The sequence below is a fragment of the Schistocerca gregaria genome, chromosome 1 (assembly GCF_023897955.1).
Source record: "Schistocerca gregaria isolate iqSchGreg1 chromosome 1, iqSchGreg1.2, whole genome shotgun sequence".
NCBI classification, from domain to species: domain Eukaryota; kingdom Metazoa; phylum Arthropoda; class Insecta; order Orthoptera; family Acrididae; genus Schistocerca; species Schistocerca gregaria.
The window spans coordinates 1,141,119,614-1,141,128,540 of record NC_064920.1 but is presented as its reverse complement, the minus strand read 5'-3'; positions in this window follow the sequence as shown (position 1 = coordinate 1,141,128,540).

The following is an 8,927-nucleotide window of genomic DNA, read 5'->3' as shown; positions in this document are numbered from 1 at the left end:
AAAATAGCAAGTAATATATAGAATTTACATATCAGTATTGACCTATGCATCTGAAACATCGATAAAGCAGAAAAAAAGATGTAAGCAGATTACAGGCATGTGAAATGGAGTTTCTCAGGAGTAGGATAGGTTTAACAGGGAGAGTGAGGATGAGGAATAAAAGCGTAAGGGAAATAGCGAAAGAGGAACCCTTGCACAGCAGGTGGTGGTGGTTAGTGTTTAACGTCCCGTCGACAACGAGGTCATTAGAGACGGAGCGCAAGCTCGGGACACCAGGATAGAAACATGGCTAAGATGGTATGGGTACTTAAAGAGAATGTACACAACAGAATCCCATAGAAGATACATGAGATGGAGACTGGAAGGAAACGACCAAGAGGAAGAAGAAGAGATGGATATCTAAAAGGAGTGGGAGACTGTGTCGAAAAAGGAGGCGTACACAGAAAGATGGTGAGAAATCAGGATTAGACAGTGAGGCTTATGTTCCAAACAGAACCATCCGGGGCTGGAAATTGTTAGATGCCGATGATGACCATGACTCTGAAATCATGTTCTCAAGCTCTTATTTTCTAGGAATTGTAGGAAAATCTACAAGAAAATGGATCAAGCTCATTAAGTATTTCTTTTTATAAAGAACTGGACGAAAATGTGAGCAAAATAGGTGCAATGCTCTACATAAATAAGAAAGTAAGTCTGCATTTAATGCGGACCTCTGTAAAGGACCTGTGATGTCTGTCCAAATCAACAAAACATGGAATGCTGAGCTAAGAAATATCTCCACATGTGACTTATTTAAGATACTTCATTCTCAAACTCAGTCATTACAATATTCCGAATGATTCACGGAGGTTATTATAACTAAATGCTAAAAGTAGCCTTAAAATACAGGGAGTACTCCAAAAGTCATTAATGACGTACCACGGAGATCCATATCCTGTCTACTTTTCTATCGTGCAGTTGTACTGTCATTGAGAAGCCAACAAAATAAAAGTGAAGATAGTTACAGAAAATTTTACATAGAAGTAAACTAGAAAATGTGACTCGATTTATAAGGTGTGTGTGTGTGTGTGTGTGTGTGTGTGTGTGTGAGAGTCGGTGGGTAGTTAGTAGTAGAGCCTTAATCATCGTACCACCTCACTTGGTCATTACTATCAATTTTGTACATGACTGACTAAAAAAATATTGCTGCAGTTCCTGGAAAAAAAAAGCTAAAAAGGCCAATCTCCTGGGGAACTCCAAGCTGATTAGGATTTTAGAAGTTATAAGGAGGAAGAAAGGGGCCAATGGAAAAAAACTCTTAATTGAATTCTACGGCAGGTTAAGAGTCAGGGAAAGTTGCATCGCCAGAGAACAAAGGACGGTGCTCTATGCTAAATTTTTACACAGCTATCTTGTAATTTGCCGGTTAATTATGAATATGCAAATAGTTCCTCACTTCTGCGAAAAACAGTGAAAGTTTTAATGAGTCTCAGTCACAGCTAAGGTAAAAGTTGGCGGTGCCTGGCAATTGGAAGAGTCTTGTAATCAACTGCTGCGCGTCGGGTTTCCATGGCAGAGGTGGCGGTGGCTAAGACGTTCCCACACCGCAAGTGCGCACCAACTGAAACACTGCTTCATGAACACCTGTTCTAGGGAGTCAGAGATGTGCTCGACACTTTTAACTACTTAGGATAAAGTGGCAACGAGACAACTGAGCGACACCAGAAATATTGTCTACTTCTTTCACTGAGATTTCGCTAACACACTTTATATCTGTTGCGAAAACGAATGTCCGTAATCATATGACACGTCAAAGGGAGAGTAACACATAAAGATCCATAGAAATCGTATGCAACTGGCGTTGGTGTGTTTTACTAACGGGAAGCGTGCTTTTATTTTGTCTTTCAGTAGATACTGCAACACGTGAATGCCAACAGGTGCTGTTGTTCAGTTCGACATAGGTTGGTTGGTTGGTTGTTTGGGGAAGGAGACCAGACAGAGTGGTCATCGGTCTCATCTGTGTACGGAAGGATGGGGAAGGAAGTCGGCCGTGACCTTTCAGAGGAACCATCCCGGCATTTGCCTGCAGTTATTTCCCGGCTTTTAGGGAAATAACGGAGAACCTAAATCAGGATGGCCGGAGGGGGCATTGAACCGTCGTCCTCCCGAATGCGAGTCCAGTGCGCCACCTCGCTCGGTAGTTGGACATAGTTTTACGTCCTTACAACAGGTAACGCTTCACTGGCGCGTAGTCAGATAGAACTTCAGGATGACTCGTTTCCCTAGCAAGGTCACCGTCGTAGTCTTATCTGCTCCTTACAAATACCAGTACAGAATCTTATGGCACTTCATTGCTTTCAGAACTAAAGAAAACATTCTGCATTGTGACGTAAAATTGATTCTGGCATGGCAATATAAATAACAGTGGGCACATGGATCTTGTCAGGCTAAACGAGAAAGCTTACGTGCAGATTATTTTGAAGAGACAGTAAATGTACCTACACTTTCTGAAAGTCGCTGTCCTTACTACCATATTTAGAAGATAGACGAAGTTTTATATTTTTCAGCTAGGAATTCAGATGGTGACCAGCTCAGCTTCATCCAGGGACGTTAGTGCAACAAATACGAAGATCTGTTATTTGAGATTGGGTCAAAAAGCTTTCAAACGGGGGACTTAACTTTGAAATCAAGAAAGGCGTTATCACATTAGCAAGGAAGGCGTGTATGGATAAATGGGAGAACTAAAGGTTACTTTGTCCGACAAGTCCCGTTGCAAACCGTTGATGCAAGGGCAGCAATTTGAATGTTGTGTTTGGTAATGATAGGCAGATTGAAGAGTATATAGCCACAGGAGACTGGAGTTAAAGCACAGAAAGAACGAATAAACTACGTTATCTTCGAAACTCAAAGTGGAGTTTAAAAAAAGGAAGATGACGAAAACCAGCCTCGTGTTAAGAAGAGTGTAAGTCACTGTTTCAATTTATCGTCATGTTTGTGCAGCTTGAACGTCAAAGAGACAGTCAGTAAAATGAACTGTTACAACAGGAATAGAAGTTCAGTAGCAATAGGTATCAGTGAGAATGTTCGCAGACGACATACACGTTCTGTTCACCTGTGAAATAAACTAAGTAAATGAAAATGATGAAAAGTAGTAGAAAGGAGAATAAGACTTGCTTAAAAACCAAATTTGGAACTACATAGCTGTGGAAGAAAGATTTCTTGTCTAAGAAGAATGGTTACACAGAATGACCGAAGCAAGTATGATATCAAGAACTGTCTAGCACCGGCAATGAACGCTTCCCTCAATAAAAATGCTCCAATAGTACTAGACTTTTATACAGAACTGAAGAAGAAATTAGAGCATTTGTAGTGTAGGCAGGTGGAATGTAGACCATTGGATATCGGAGAAGGTGAAACATGAAGCATTTGAAATGGGGTGTATCGCAGAAGTTAAATGAGTAGATTACATACGAAATGAGGAAATATTACAAAGAATAATTGAGAGCTGAATTCTATGGTTGATACTTACCAAAAGAAGGAACAGAATAATGGGACACCTGTTATGGCCATCCAAAAAGCTCGAAGAAGCTGTGAAAGGGAAAAAATAGCAAAAGCAGAGCAAGATGAGAATAAGTAATACTGTGTTTTAGGCGTAATAGTTACTAACAGGTGAAAAGGTAAGCATGATAGAAGAAGAAAAAGAAATGTGTAGGGCAGCATCAAACGAGAAGGGCTACCGACATCTTTAAAAACGGTGCGCCCGAGAATAAGGGAGAAAGAAAGAGCGGACATCTGAAGAAATATGTGGCGTGATGGTAGGCGAGTGCATGACCAATGTATCGTGGCGCAAACATCTCCAGTTTGTTGGTTATTTGGCAAGACCGATGTGCCCAGATCTGTGTTCGAAGTCCTACTACGACGAAAGGGTTGATGGAGCGAGCTAAAAACAGTCTTGGCCAAATTTATTGTTTCAGAAGAGAAAAGTCATAGGCATTCGTCCGTAGAGGTGGATGCAAGTTGTTGTTCTCAGGACTGACGACTTCTGTATGTTGATGATGATGAATCCCTGCCTGATTCATTATATCGAGAGCTTAGCAGTATGACTGCTGTATGCTGATGCCGATGAATCTCTGTGTAATTTATTATGTGAAGAGCTTAGTGGTGTGATAGGCAACGAATCAACAGTCGCCGTCTTATCCCTGTTGTTTCTTTGGTGCTGTGATGTTTCTCTTGTTGTCTGTTTTATTTGGCATCGTTTTGTGTATTAGACCTTCCTTTTATATTCCGCCCATGGATGCAGACCGTTAATAGAAGACACCATGCAGGAACAATATGTGCAGTGGTGCTGAATAATGATTGGCTGCTGGAGGAAGACCTCACTATAGATGGTTTCTAATAGATGAAACGCACACATGTGGACAACATATAGGCACTTGATAAGGAAATTATGAATCGAAAATAATTAGTTTCTCTGTACGCAGACGGTCTCAAAGTTAAATGCAAAACTAATATATGGAGATTGTTCATACAGTCAGCCGTCTGGAATCCAGATATTTTGTATTGCACGCTTTTGGTATAAAACGTGTTGAGGTCCTACATTAGACGGGAGAAATATTTTTTGTGTCTTCTATAACAGTTTTCGTGCCTCAGACGAGACACGGTGAAGCAAAGATTTTTCTGTTGATGCCCACATATGAAAACTGGTGCACGGCAAATACCTCACAGGTTATGAACAGTTATGCTGAAATTGTTTGGTTGTAGTATTCAGCGTGCAAAACTAGTGGAAATACTCCGCCTTGTATGAGAGGCAGATATAATACATAAACTTCACGTTCCACTACTTACTTATTTATTTGAAAAGTTTCCACAATACCTATGGTGCTGTCACTAACGAGCATGTCGAATGTTTATACTTAGAAATATCAGATTTTGGCATTGACATATAAAGGAAGTTAGAGTGACTGGACAATTACACTTGACCTACTCCATACAATCACCTACATTAGCTGAAAAATAATGTACACGCGTGTTATGCTTTTATAGGCCACGTGCCTCTGTGTGGCCTCTAATCTCTCTGATTTTATCCTCATGGTCTATTCGCGAGATGTACGTAGGAGGGAGCAATATACTGCTTGATTCTTCGGTGAAGGTATGTTCAGGAAACTTCAACAAAAGCCCGTACCGAGTTGCTGAGCGTCTCTCCTGCAGAGTCTTCCACTGGAGTTTATCTATCATCTCCGTAACACTTTCGCGATTAATAAATGATCCTCTAACGAAGCGCGCTGCTCTCCGTTTGATCTTCTCTATCTCTTCTATAAACCCTATCTCGTACAGATCCCACACTGCTGAGCAATATTTAAGTAGCGGGCGAACAAGCGTACTGTAACCTACTTCCTTTGTTTTCGTATTGCATTTCCTTAGGATTTTTCCAATGAATCTGACATCTGCTTTACCGATGATCAACTTTATTTGATCATTCCATTTTAAATCACTCCTAATACGTACTCTCAGATAATTTTTGGCATTAACTGCTTCCAGTTGCTGACCTGCTATATTGTAGCTAAATGACAAGGGATCTTTCTTTCTATGTATTCGCAGCACATTACACTTGTCTACATTGAGATTCAATTGCCATTCCCTGCACCATGCGTCAATTCGCTGCAGATCCTCCTGCATTTCAGTACAATTTTCCATTGTTACAACCTCTCGATATACTGCAGCATCATCCGCAAAAAAGCCTCAGGTAACTTCCGATGTCATCCACCAGATCATTTATGTATATTGTGAATAGCAGCTGTGCTGCGACACTCCCCTGCGGCCCACCTGAAATCACTAATACTTCGGAAGACTTCTCTCCTTTGAGAATGACATGCTGCGTTCTGTTATCTAGGAACTCTTCAATCAAATCACACAATTGGTCTGATAGTCCATATGCTCTTACTTTGTTCATTAAACGACTGTGGAAGTCAAGAAACACGGCATCTACCTGTGAACCTGTGTCTATGGCACTCTGAGTCTCGTGGACGAGCTGGGTTTCACACGACCGTCTTTTTCGAAACCTATGCTGATTCCTACAGAGTAGATTTTTATTCTCCAGAAAAGACATTATACTCTAACATAATACGTGTTCCAAAATTCTACAACTGATCGACGTTAGAGATATAGGTCTATAGTTCTGCACATCTATTCGACGTCCCTTCTTGAAAACGGGGATGACCGGTGCCATTTTCCAATCCTTTGGAACGCTACGCTCTTCTAGAGACCTACGGTACACCGCTGCAAGAAGGGGGGCAAGTTGCTTCCCGTACTCTGTCTAAAATCGAACTGGTATCCCATCAGGTCCAGCGGCCTTTCCTCTTTTGAGCGATTTGAATTGTTTCTGTGTCCCTCTGTCGTCTATTTCGATATCTACCATTTTGTCATCTGTGCAACAATCTAGAGAAGGAACTACAGTGCAGTCTTCCTCTTTGGAAAAAGACATTTAGTATTTCGACCTTTAGTCTGTCATCCTCTGTTTCAGTACCATTTTGGTCACAGAGTTTCTGGACATTTTGCTTTGATCCACCTACCGCTTTGACACAAGACCAAAATTTCTTAGGATTTTCTGCCAGGTCAGTACATAGAACTGTACTTTTGAATTCATTGAACGCCTCTCGCATAGCCCTCCTCATACTATATATCGCTTTGCGTAATTTTTGTTTGTCTGGAAGGCTTTGGCTATGTTTATGTTTGCTGTGAAGTTCCCTTTTCTTCGACAGCAGTTTTCTAACTCTGTTGCTGTACCACGGTGGCTCTTTTCCATCTCTTTACGATCTTGCTTGCCACATACTCATCTAACGCATATTGTACGATGGTTTTGAACTTTGTCCACTGATCCTCAACACTATCTGTACTTGACACAAACTTTTGTGTTGAGCTGTCAGGTACTCTGTAATCTGCTTTTTGTCATTTTTCCTAAACAGAAAAATCTTCCTACCATTTTTAATATTTCTATTTACGACTGAAACCATCGATGCAGTAACCGCTTTATGATCGCTGATTCCCTGTTCTGCGTTAACTGTTTCAAATATTTCGGGTCTGTTTGTCACCAGACGGTCTAATATGTTATCGCCACGAGTCGGCTCTCCGTTTGACTGCTCAAGGTAGTTTTCAGATAAAGCACTTTAAAAAAATTCACTGGATTCTTTGTCCATACCACCCGTTATGAACGTTTGAGTCTCCCACTCTATATTCTGATAATTAAAATCTCCACCCACAACTATAACATGGCGGGGAAATCTACTCGAAATATTTTCCAAATTATCCTTCAGGTGCTCAACCATAACAGCTGCTGAGCCAGGGACCTATAGAGACATCCAATTACCATGTCTAAGCCTGCTTTAACCGTGACCCACACCCAAATCATTTCACATGTCGGATTTCCGTCAATTTCCTTCGATACTATTGCGCTTCTTATCGCTATAAACACGCTTCCGCCTTCACTGTACAGCCTGTCTCTGTGGTATACATTCCAATCTGAGTTTAGGACTTCATTACTGTTTACGTCTGCTTTCAGCCAACTTTCTGTCCCTAGTACTATATGGGTGTTGTGACCGTTTATTAATGAGAGCAGTTCTGGGACCTTTCTATAGACGCTCCTGCAGTTTACTATTAGCACATTAATATTGTTATTCCCTGTCGCATTTTGCCTACTCCTACATTGCCGTGTCTCAGGAGGCGTCTTTTCGGGCATAGGGAGGGAATCTTCTAACCTAAAAAAAAACCATGTGCACTCCACACGTACTCCGCTACCCTTGTAGCCGCTTCCTGCGTGTAGTGCACGCCTGACGTATTCAGGGGGATCCTAAATTTCTCCTCCCGATAGCGGAGGTCGAGAAATTTGCACCCAAGATCTCCGCAGACTCGTCTGAGCCTCTGGTTTAGGCCTTTTTCTTGGCTCCAAACCAGAGGACCGCGATCGGTTCTGGGAACGACACTACAAGTAGTTAGGTCAGATTCCACTCCGCGAGCGAGGCTTTCCGCCTTCACCAACTCCGCCAACCGCCTGTACGAACTGAGGATGACCTCTGAACACAGACAGCAGGAGTCATTGGTGCCGACATGAGCAAAAATTTGCAGTCGGGTGCACCCAGTGCTCTCTATCGCCGCCGGCAGGGCCTCCTCCACATCTCAGATGAGACCCTCCGCCAAGCAGACAGAGTGAACATTGGCCTTCTTCCCCGACCTTTCCGCTATTTCCCTCAGGGGCTCCATCACCCGCCTAATGTTGGAGCTCCCAATAACTAATAAACCCCTCCCCCCGTGTGCATGCTAGGACCTTGCTAAAGGAGCAGCCACATGTCCACTCACAGGCAGAGCGGGCGATGCCACACGGCCAGCCTCCACATTTACCCTCCGCCTCGTGCACCGCGAACTCTGCTGAGTCCGCCACTCCCCTTGGGGAGAGGGTGGCCAAACCGCGTCCGGTACCCGCAAAGATGTCTTGACAGCAGGGACAGTGGGTGAAGCATGTAACACCTGGGGTGTAACATACAACTTTAAGACTATAACACTGGGGTTGGTGGTGATTTTAATACGTTGCCATCTGACAAATCTTGTTATGGATAACCATCCTCAGATGTTAAACAATACTTCTTTGAGTACTCATGACTCATTAGCGTTCTTAAATAACTTATTGAAGATAAGTGGGGTAAAGACTGCGCCTAGTTAAATAAGGATAGTAGAATGCTATCAAGACTTTTATTACAAAAAATCGAGGAAATAGTAAAATGGAATCTGTACAATAAAACATTCAATTAATTCTACTGCTCAGACTAAGTTTAAAATTGGCACAACACCTACCTTCTTTGCAAAATCGAGCCCTACCATTATCACGACAGTAACACGTAAATGGTTGATACTGTCTAGCTCATTGTTAGCAAATACTATAAAAAATTGGCGGTGACAAC